The sequence below is a fragment of the Mauremys reevesii genome, linkage group 16, assembly GCF_016161935.1.
Source record: "Mauremys reevesii isolate NIE-2019 linkage group 16, ASM1616193v1, whole genome shotgun sequence".
Taxonomy (NCBI): domain Eukaryota; kingdom Metazoa; phylum Chordata; order Testudines; family Geoemydidae; genus Mauremys; species Mauremys reevesii.
In genome coordinates this window covers 41,967,250-41,978,921 of record NC_052638.1, presented here as the reverse complement: position 1 = coordinate 41,978,921, position 11,672 = coordinate 41,967,250, and the positions used below count along the sequence as shown (strand labels likewise).

Genomic DNA, 11,672 nt, shown 5'->3' with positions numbered 1-11,672 from the left:
ACACAGACCGGACTGTTCCGACGTGCCTTAGAGAGCACGCTGTGCAGCTCTGCTATACGAGGATGGGCCACCCTGACTCCTGGACCCTCAAACGCTCCCATCCAGGAGCCAGCGTGCCATAGCTACACCGCAAGAGCCAGCCTTCTAAGAGACTAGCCTGCAATCACTTGGCATGTAGTCCTAAGGCCCTCGACTGCAATCCAGATTTTCTTTCACTTCTAAAATACATGAGAGTCTATTTGCCCTATCCCTGGAGGGTTCCCTCACTGGATTTGGATGTGTGGCACAGGGAGATGACACACACAGCCTGTAGGTCCTGGGTGTGCTGTCAGCAAGGCATGCACCATGTGCAGAACAACAGCAGAATGGCCTGGGCTGCATTCCAACAGGCACCTATGTGCTGGCATGGACATGTCCCTTAGGGAGCTGTTGAAATAAGGGAGCAGCCACTGCTGCTGCCACTTCTGGCTCTGAAGACCAGTACAGCTTGGCAGCTAGAAGAGGTTTAGTGCTGAGCCACTAGATGGCACATGCCAGCTGTTGGTTGGTCAGAGCTGCAGCGTAGATCGAAGAGAACCGAGCAGTAACCCAGCCATCCCTGTAGTGATTTGCTGGGGGCAGCCATTCAACTTAGGAGAAACCTGCAGGTGAGGGCTATTGAGGTCCTCACCATAACATCTCCAGGAAAACACTGGTGGGTTTTTAGGCTCTAACAGGAATAGCTGCGTGAAACACTCCTCCCCCTGCATTGGCAGAGCTTTGACTGTACACCCGAGAATCAGTTCACTCTGCAAATGAGCAGTAATAGGAGACAAGCTGCTGGTGTGTGTGTGGAGTAGCAGGGAGGGCATGGAGGGAGAACAGACCCCAGAGCTCAGCCGACCAGCTAGAGAAAAAGTCTGACCAAACTCGCAGTGCAGCTGGCACAAAGCAAGTCCTCTCTTTCTGCACTTCAGCTCAGAGGGGGGCCTGGCCAACTTTTCCTGGTCCCAGTAGCCACATGTGACCTTGGTGGGATATTTTCTTTTGCATTCAACATTTTAATCCCAGTGGACCCAAAGGAACCTTTTCTTCTCCACTCAGAGACTGAGTTGGATGAGCCAGAACTGGGAGTTGACAGAACTTGAAAGAGGGCCCTTCACCCCACCAAACCTGCAGTTGTACAGGATGGGCGGGGAGAGGCACATCTCAGGGAATACCCAGCCATTGATCAAAGTGTGGGGGAGGGGAGAGCCACCTGACAGCAAAGATGATCTGAACCTAGCACTGGCCCCTTCAGGTCTCTGCCTGAGTCCTCTCTAGGTTCACATTGATTCTGTTTCAATCTGCTTAATTGTGGTAAGCATTTGGTGCAGCACTAACTGGTCCCAGTGAGGAGTGAACGGTCAGAAGTTTGCAGACTGGAGCACTTATGATGCAGGGGTTGGTTGTTTCAAGGAGGTTTTGTTAGTACAAAACCCTCCCGCCCTCTTCACTAAAGCTTCTTATACTAACTACCTTCCTGCTCCAGGCAGCAGCCTGAGCACTCAGCACATGCATGGGGAAACAGTCCTGCCCAACCAACAGGAAAAGGGCTGTGTCCTTTGGTCTCCCCCGCAGGGCACCCAGAACAATCCTGTTGAACCCCAGATTAGTTGTGAATTGCATGACACGCCGCAGATGCATCCTCTAACTCTCACTCTTGCTGTTCCCTGGACAAAATCAAATATGGTGTTAGTTTAATGTCTGAGCACTGTGCCTGCATGGGGGCAGGCTCACTCCATTTAATCGTGCTAATTTTTTCATCAGACTGTTGTGTGGTATTAAGTCAAACACCTTACTGAAGTATAACCACTTTACATCTGTTATCAACCAAACTTGGTACCTCAAAGAGTTGCATCAGATTTGTTTGATAAGACCTATTTTCCATAAAATCATGTTGACTGTCAGAAATTATATTCCTACCCTTTAATTCCTAATCAGTTGAATCCTGTATCACCTTGTCCAGTATTTTGCCAGAATTGACAACTAGCTTAGAATTATCAGAGAATTACCCTATAGACAGATTATTCCACAGTTGTCCACTATGGAGGTTTCTTGCACCTTTCTCTTGAACATCTGGTATTGGACATTGTCAGAGAGGATAGTGGACCAGATTAATATAGCAATTTTCATGTTCCTATAAATGCAAATGCCATGGCCTGAGCAGCAAGGAGATTTCTGCCTCTGTAAGGCCACTCTGGAGTTGGGAGAACTAGTTACGAGGTCAAACAGAACCACTAAAACCCTTGGGAAAGCTGCGCGTGCTGCAGAGAGTATTTGCTTATATAACAATTCCTACAAGTGTGCCTGAGCAGGATATCAGCCTGGACTCGGTCTCCCCTGTGCTAGCTCCAAGCCATACGGCTACCATCACCAGCCAGCCAAATTTATGAAGTACTTACAGTAGCTGCTTTTTTCTGGGGGCGTGAGAGAAGCTGCCTTTGAAAGAACATGACAGGAGTTCACACTGCAAAATGAAAACTTTCAATGTTTTATTCTTGACTGCAGCTGTTTACAGAAATATAGTTGCGAGTATACAAATGTCCCAATAGAAGCAAAATATTTATTTTTATTTTAATATTCAACAAGTTATCACAGGATAGCTAAAAACATAGATGCAAATGAAATCTCCCCTCATAGAATAAACTGAAAACATCTGGTATCAGTGCTCTGAAGATCCCAACTACGAAAGCCATATACACAGAAATGCACAAAGGAATATCTGGTGCTACTTTCACATTGCAGGACAACAGAAAAGATAGCTCAGTGGTGATCTGTGCACTCCAACAAAAACATGGCAGAAAGGCAGATAAACCACTCCAGAAAGAATTACTGACACAAGCATGTCGAGTTTCTGCAGAGATTAACAAAAGAGGTAGAAGGCTCTAATTTGAAGCTGTTTGGAGCTTACCCATTAAAAACAGGGAGCTGTATAGGGACAAACCTCAAAAGCTGTTTATATCAAATACTAATCAGCACAGAAAAGTTTCAGGTTGGTAATGGTCCTTTTAGCAGGACACAGGGGCATGATCCCTATCCCATAACATCCAAAAATGCTGCATTTTCCCCCTGAAATGGGGCTACCACCACATGGGACTAACCTGCTCAGAATACTACCTCCTGCCTAGATGGAGCACACGCAGGAAGTGGACACTGTACCAGACCCCAAGCTACTGTAAATTGGTGTGGCTCCAGGGACTTCAATGATGCTATGCCAATTTACACCAGCTGAGGATCTGTCCCTCTAGTGCCTTGGAGACCAGAACAAGTATCTGAGTTGGGGCTGGGTTTCACAGCTGTTAGGCATCTGAACCAAGCACTTGTAAAGGGAGGATGAATGAGAATTCTGCAGCTGGAAGAGCATTGATACGCTTACAATGGGGAGTGCATGTTGTGGGACAGTTTCTCAGCCTGGAGGAGCTCAACTGCGGAAGGGAGTGTTTCTGGGTACAGCAGGAGGAAGATCAGGACCAGGTAAGTGCTCAGCATTGAGGGAGAAGAGGGAAGTCAGGGCACTGGTCTTGGGCACTGCAAGGGAGTTAGCAGAGGTGGTTTAAATCAAATATGCCAGAATCATAATGTCTGGGGATTAATCAATTGTCAAATTAGAATGTGTCCAGAAAAGCTGTGGGAGCAAAATACATTGCTCTTCATTTCTGTCAAGGACTGATATTCCTGTTAAGAGTTTAATCTCTTCCTAAGTCTTCAACAAGTAAGTACTGGCAAGTCCAGTGCTCCCCACACAGCCAGATACCACTAGGGAGAACGTACTAGTCAGACTGCTTCAATAAATAAACCTTATTGGTTAAAACCTTATAACAAAATTCAGAAACCCTTGTTTTTTTATCACCTTTCCTTAGGTGCAAAAAATCAGAAAAAGTGGAATAGGAAGGAGCTACACAGCTAGGTCCAGGTCTTTGGTTTAAGCCCAGCCCAGCTCAGTAGTGGGCTCAAAATCTTTGCCATTTGACAGACGTTTGGTGACCCCTGTTAAAAGTGGATCACTGTTACCAGTCCAGCTCCTGGCTAGTCCCTACCACAAACCCCACCAGTGTGTCCTTGGCACTATCTGGTAGCCTCTGCTGAGAGGCCTGGGAAACTGAGTCCTGAGAAGTGGTCCCTCCTGAAAAGGAGTGAGGCAGACTGGCGAAGAGAAGTATGTGGGAAACATGTACTGCTGCTGCCCTTGCTCAACCCATCCAGGGGACTGCGATTTCCTGGGCTGTTAGTTCCCACATTTCACAAAACATCAAATTGACTAAAGGTTAATAAATCTCTATAGAAAGACAGAAAAGCACAGGGATGTTTCAAACAGTCGTTTCACCTTAATCCCATAGATTTTAGTGAATTGCTGAAAAGCACGTTTCTGGGATAATACTTATTATTACACTACTAATCCCTCCACACTCATACAGTATTTACACATTTATACAGCTGTTACCGACTATTGAAGAGAGTTAGAGAAACAAGTGCACACTAAGGACAATTATGTTCTTTGAAAGTTATAAAAATGTTACTATAACAGGTTTTCTGTATTTATAGAATAAAGTCAATGGTACAGTGATGGTCTGCAGTGTTGCTGTAGGTATGTTGGTCCCAGGATATGAGACACACAAGGTGGGTGAGGTAGTATCTTTTATTGGACCAGCTTCACCTTTTATTGTCCAACAACAGACGTTTGTCCAATAAAAGATATTCCCTCACCCACCTTGTGTGTCTCATATCCTGGGACCAACATGCCTACAACAACACTGGCACATCATCTGATTCCAGCTATATACATATGTACAAGCCAAGGATTTTTATGCACAGTATATTTACATATATACACGAAATTATATAAGGGAAAAAAAAGACTTTTCTACATTCTCTCTCAAAAGCACATTTTTATATGTACATTTTTACCAGATTTTCTCTGCTGTGTCGTATCTTTTATTGTCTCTCAGTAGTGTACATCACATATCATATAAGAGTTCACAAAGTCTGGCTCTTAGTAGGCAACTATTTGTACACAAAGGTGTACATCTGCACACAACACTGGCTGTTACCAGGACTGCAAGTCTGAATATTTTTGTATGTAGAATTATCAAAATCTGTCCCGAAAGACTCATCAAAATTCTACACTCAAGAGCCTTACAATATGCTCTTGACTATCAATCCAGCTAGCTTTTAAAACATCTCAAATAATAGGTCTTCCACCACACTCTTTGCAAGACTAGTCCACAGAAACAGATCTCTCACTGGGAGAATTCTTGCCTCTCCCGGTGGTCAGATTAAATTTACCTTTTCTCACTTTCAACCTATAGTTCCAAGTTCAGAGAACACTAAGCAATTCCTCACCATGCTTGATGCTTCCACTGTTCAGATAAAGACTTGTATAGACAGAGCTCTGCAAATGGATACACAGTTTGAATAGACAGCCTGATAATTGTTAAGTAACAGAGCAATGTGTGAGATGCATTTGAAAATAAAATTCTGTAATTAAATTTCTCTCTTCTTGTATGCAGTGTTGTTGTAGCCATGTTAGTCCCAGGATATTAGAGAGACAAGGTGGCTGAGGTAACATCTTTTACTGGACCAACTTCAGTTGGAGAAACAAGCTTTTGAGCTACACAGAGCTCTCCCTCGGATCTGGGAAGGGTACTCAGAATTTCACAGCTAAATACACGGTGGAACAGATAGTTTAGCATAAGTAGTGTAAGGGACCATTCAAGGTGAAGTGGCCCATTAACACTCAGCAAAGTTATGAATTTAAGCTCCCAGGCCTATCAGTCCTCTTCCTCAAAGGAAATCTGCACATTTTCAAAAGATGAGCCTGGGAGCTTAAATACATAACTAAAAATCATGGTCTTAATAGAGACACTGGATTTATGGCTTATTACAACAATCTGTAACCCACTAACCCCCCTTTTTGTGCTACGACTACAGAGTGTCAACGGGCCCCTTCACCTGGAATGGCCCCTTAGAATATATAACTACTTACACTAAACTATCTGTTTGACCTTGTTTTTAACAGTGACACTAAGTACCTTTCCCAGACCTGAGGAGCAGCTGTGTAGCTCAAAAGCTTGTTTCTCTCACTAACAGAAGTTGGTCAATAAGAGAAACAAGATGGGTGAGATCATCTTTTGCTTTTATAATTTATAAAAGTTTGACCTTTTTGGGTGTTCAATTTCTTTATTCCAATGAAGAAATTTTATAACAAAGCATCTTTCCTGCTGCTCATATGGTTGTTTTGGCTATGTCAGAGAAGGGATATGAGCTCCTGTGTGGTTGTCCTTCCAAAGCCTCTGGAAAGGACAATCTCTGAGAATGAAAAAGTTTACCAGAGCAACAGAATGAGACTTTTTTGGTCAGTGTGCCCTAATCAAAGTCATAGCAGGAGCACTGGAAAACTCACGGCTTATGTAGATTAGAGAAATGTGCATCGGTGCAACGGAACATGCCCTCGGTGTAAGCATGAGAAGGGATGCCCTCAAGACTGACAGACACTAACCTATTTATTTTTTATTTCAATTGAGTATAAATAAAAGTGTCCATTCACAGGCTCTGAGCACACTGATAATAATGTAAAATTAGCCAAACAAAAGGTCTGGTCATTAACTGTTTATTTTGGCCCAGCAAGGCTGAAACGACTTCTTGAATTGTTTTTGTTGACAAAGGAAGTAATAGTAGAGCATTTGGCTTGGATAACCATTGAAAGAGTTCCATTCTATGCATCCGAAGAAGTGAGCTGTAGCTCACGAAAGCTCATGCTTAAATAAATTTGTTAGTCTTTAAGGTGCCACAAGTACTCCTGTTTTTTTTGCGGATACAGACTAACGCGGCTGCTACTCTGAAACCTGTCATTGAAAGAGTAGAAGTCAATTAGTGCCAACTAGTGGACTGAGCTGTGAAGTGGAAAGTGATGATGATCGTCTCCTGCCATAGGAAATGTTTGGCTAATACTTGTCTTAACTTTTTCTACAGCTTAAGTGTTATCCACCTACTTTATTAATCATTAAAGGAATAATAGTTTAACAGTTTATTTTTATACACTCGTGTTGTTTACATGGAGACAACATGACACAGGTAGAAGATATACGGACTGTGGTAGCTAGCAGGGTGCATCTCCCTGGATATTAGTGAGTTATTAGGAAACAGGGGGGAGGGATAGCTCAGTGGTTTGAGCATTGGCCTGCTAAACCCAGGGTTGTGAGTTCAATCCTTGAGGGGGCCACCTAGGGATCTGGGGCAAAAATTGGTCCTGCTAGTGAAGGCAGGGGGCTGGACTCAATGACCTTTCAAGGTCCCTTCCAGTTCTAGGAGATTGGTATATCTCCTATTATTATTATTATTAGGTGTGCAGTACAGATCAGACATGCTGTAGAGACAACATCCAAAAAATGGGGTTTAGGAGAATCAGGGAAGTTAATGGATAAGTGACTTAAGGCTGGAGAATATAACCTAGTTTGAGATCGAGAGAGAGTGTGTGTGTGTTTGTTTGTTTTGGATTAAAGGTGGTTTAATAGAGAGTTCATGAAAGAGAAAAGCTCAGGAATCTTCCTAACTGTAAGAACAGTAGAACAATGGAACAAACTGCGTAGGGAAGCATGGAATCTCCGTCACTGGAGGTTTTCACTGGAGCCATCTGTCTTAGATGGTTTAGTCATAATGAATCCTGCATCTTGGCAGAGGGTTAGACTACATGATCTCTGGTGTCCCATATAACACTATGGTTCTATAAAAAAGACAAAACACGACACAGAAAATCCACCCTACAAATATAGTTCTACAGCTTTCCAGCTTCCATCCAGTACATACAGCTATAAAACCACCTACTTCCATCAGCGAACACTGGCCTGATAGATGGGAAAGCAAATTTTCTTTTGCAATAATGCCCCCAACATTTGATCTTTGGCAATCTGGCTTCTTAGGTGATGTTTATCAGATGCAAGGGGCAATAGTCAATGTCATTTTTTGACTACTCAAGATGCACATTTTTCATTTACCTTAAGTAATTTCTAACTTTTCAAACCAAACTGGTCTGGACTTGATTCCCCTGCCTCTCAATAACTCTACAGGCAATCCACTTTGTGTGCTCTTCCTCTAATACCCATGCTGATGCAGACAGATTATGGAATAAATAAGTCAGGGGGTAAAAGAAAAAACAAGGGATAAGCTCCAAAAGTCATCGTCAACTATTGAAATCAAAACAGTGCATGAGCAGGGCTCTGAGGGAACAAAGATGTGGTTCGCATTATACTTAGGTCCTTCTGCCATGAAACAACTTCTGTAAGCTGTTTTCTAGGCCTTTGCTGGCTCATTGAACCACTCTTTATCCTCTGTAACAGCTGTTTGAAAGCAGCAGCGAGAGCACTTGTCAACCACTGAGCAAACCCTTCATTCAGAATACAAATACTTTTTGTAACCAAATCACATGTTCAAAATGTTATACATTTAACATTGACCTAAAACAGACACAGTAAATTTGACACAAAAGAAAATACAGATGTCACTATTTAGTCATTTGAATATGGTAGCACAGCCCTTGTAATAAACAACCTAAAATATGCACACATTTAAACATTCCCCCCACAATGGGAATTGTAGCAGTCCTGGTAAAAGGTTCTATTTTGGACACCAATCTTATTAAATGGAGAATTGGTCCCTGGTTTCTTGGCACTGACCAACAACGTTTCATCATGAGGATGCTCTCCTTCAAAAGAACAAAACAAAACAAACAGCACACAAGTCAGTTTATCATCCCCATCACCTCATTCTGCCCACCGTCGCAGCCATCAAGATATCACCAAACATTCTTGTTCTGGGACTAACTGTGAACACGCTGCTCTTGCAGAAGTCGCCAGTTTCTTACAAATTGATTACAAACGGATGGTGTATTCATTCCGATGCTGTGCAGAACCCTTCTATGCATCCTCATACAGCGCTCATTCAGTGCTGACAGGCTGCGCTTTCATGTCCTGAACCATAACAAAGGATTTTATTTTACTTTTTTCCATAGCAGGAGAAAAATTATCAGAAGAAAAGCATATGGTTCAGAGCTAAAAAGCAGCTCTGGACATTATGAAGTAGAGAAAATGTTCTTTAACATGATTATAATTTCAAACATTAGTGTAATTATAAATTAAAAGATACAACACAAAGGAGCTAATAAAATATTAAATAGACAGTGACAGAGTAAAAGCTGAATGGCTCATTCTGAATGAAACCCCATCAGACAGTTGTCCAAATGGGTTTCCTTACTACATCCCACTGCTGTGTGACAGACACAAACACACACTGAAGTTGTCCAGAGCCAACTGGAACAACATATTGCCAGATGGAATGGCCCAAGATGAACAAACTATTTATGTTGCAAAAAGTACTTAAATACTTAGTAAAGACATAACAAACCCCACCCTCACCCCCACCATTATCAGACGCCACGTTGTGGTAGAACATCAGACAAACTCACAAATTTACCACAAAAATGTGTGGCAAAAAGATTATTATATATATGTATATATATAAATTTTTATATTTATGCCATTGTACTCACTCAGTACAAATAGCAAAATAGTATACCATTTCCTAAATACAAAATATAGCTTTCCAAAAAAATGAAACACACATTAGATATAAACCATCCAAAACTTGAACGATTGAAAACTGTATTCAAAATTAAATGACCCAGAGCAGGTCTCTTTCTGAAAAGTTCCCTTCATATCGGCAAGAAGCCTTACTACTGAAAACGTAATTCAATGCCTCTCAATGAGAGAGAGAGACACACACAAAAAGAGAAAATGAACATCGTGACAGATTGACACACGGGAAAAACCGTTAAAACCAAAGAACAACTCTACATGGCTCAACTAGGTGCACAAGTTAGAAAAAACACGCAGTAAACAGACTCGGGTAACTTAAAAAACATTTACAGGCTACTCTCCATTATTTAAAATAACCAAAATGAAAAGTGACAGCATACCAACTATGCTACACCAAAGCATAGTAGCCACTCATGACAGCTGTTTGGCTCTAACCTGCACTAACAGCTTTCTACATGCAGGAGAGGGAAAAGACTGAAGAAAACATCTGCCTGAGGTTGTAATGAGGCACCACATTTCTCTTGGGCTAGTTGGAACATCTGAAAGAATCCACATTCCTCACCCTACAACTGCATGGCCTGGAGTGGGTTATTCTTAGATACTATAAAACATGAGTACATTGTTTTTAATTAATGTATGGCCCCAGAGAGGCTACAGCTCATGAGGACTGCTAGTAAAAAGGATGCTTCAAACCTGCAATGAACCGAGAAAGCTACAAAGATGCAGCAGCTCAGCTTGAAGTGATGTTTTAAAGAACGATGAAAAATTATGTTGTTTTCCCCCATATGGGATAAAGTTTAAGACTTTAAATCAGCAACAACAGGAAAAAGCAGGGTTTCTCTAGGATTCAGGAAGTCTGGGGCATGGAGACGAAACCAGCATTTTCTCACTCCCACAAACCCTGATCATGTATAAAGATGCAGCCACTGGCTTGGCATTTTGGTACCACAGTGAGAGGTGCCTTGGACACCTAAGAGTTACTTCAGTTTCTAAAACCAGTAGCATCTTTGTATTTGCTTAGGAAACAAACTATATAAAATTAGAGGGAGGGAGGGAAGAGCATGGAAAGAATGAAAGAGGGCAGCCTGGCATGAGAGAGAATAATGTTCAAGTTCTAATCTATGCCAAAATAGTGAGAGGCATTAAGCAGTTGTTTCCTCAGCTAGGCAGATTGCTCTCTTCAGTTTAAGGTATTTTAGAAGGTAGGATTTTAGAACACAATTTACTGTGACTTTTCCCTTCATTTTGATAGAGCCACCTAATTCTTACTCTATGCAGTTTATATCTAAAATCATCAGTACAGACAGAAAGCTGTTAATCACACCCTCAGATGGGAAGCACCCGCATCTCTCTGGCTGCTCCTAGAATTGTAGCAGATTTTCTGATTGTATATTAAATACATCACCACCACCACCACCTGCTGCGATTAACACATCCCTGCAATGGTCCTTCAGCTCTACTGTAAAAACTGCAATTCCTTCCCTGACAGCTATGCCATGAATCACAGCGCGAATTAGGGCACATGATGGTACTGCTTCACAAGCTTTCCGACTCGACAGAGGGGTTGTGAAGGAGAAAGGGAAGAAAAGAAAAAGTAAACATGATAACGTGTTATTTTCTAACAATAATAGCTGAGCAGTCATGCTTTGAATTAAAATAGCAGCCCATTGACTAATGGGGCCTAGGAATGTGGTAACCGTCCAGTTCCACCCCCTGTAACACAAAGCACAGCTTTTCAGCCATTATTGGCTTCAGGAGTCTCAAATGCTATCATTATAGCCTCAATTGCTAGACACTGCAGTAGGCAGCATATGTGCTCTTTAGAAAAGAGAGTGAAGTCTACACATTTGCTTGGGTATAGGCCATTCTTTAACAGAACAGTTCAGCTCCATAAACCCTAATCCAGAGCCACAAGGTTTGAGGGGATCTTGGAAATCATCTTTTCCTTCACAGAATTTCTGAAATTAAAAACAAAACAGAGTTAGGCATAACTAGTGAAGTCTCATCTTGCATGTAGCTCCTTCATTTGAAAGCACTTTACAAACTACAGAAACAAATCTACAC

At 42.0% G+C, this 11,672-nt stretch overlaps 1 protein-coding gene across 6 annotated transcripts in view; it reads right to left on the bottom strand.

The window, feature by feature from the left end:
• Window positions 1-7,990: 7,990 nt before the first annotated feature.
• NFAT5 (nuclear factor of activated T cells 5) overlaps window positions 7,991-11,672 on the bottom strand; it is a 126,997-nt gene continuing 123,315 nt past the window's right edge. For all 6 annotated transcript variants that reach the window (XM_039502536.1, XM_039502537.1, XM_039502540.1 and 3 more), the window contains one exon: window positions 7,991-11,566. The gene's annotated coding sequence lies outside the window, so the exon portion shown is untranslated. The remainder of the gene's footprint in view (window positions 11,567-11,672) is intronic.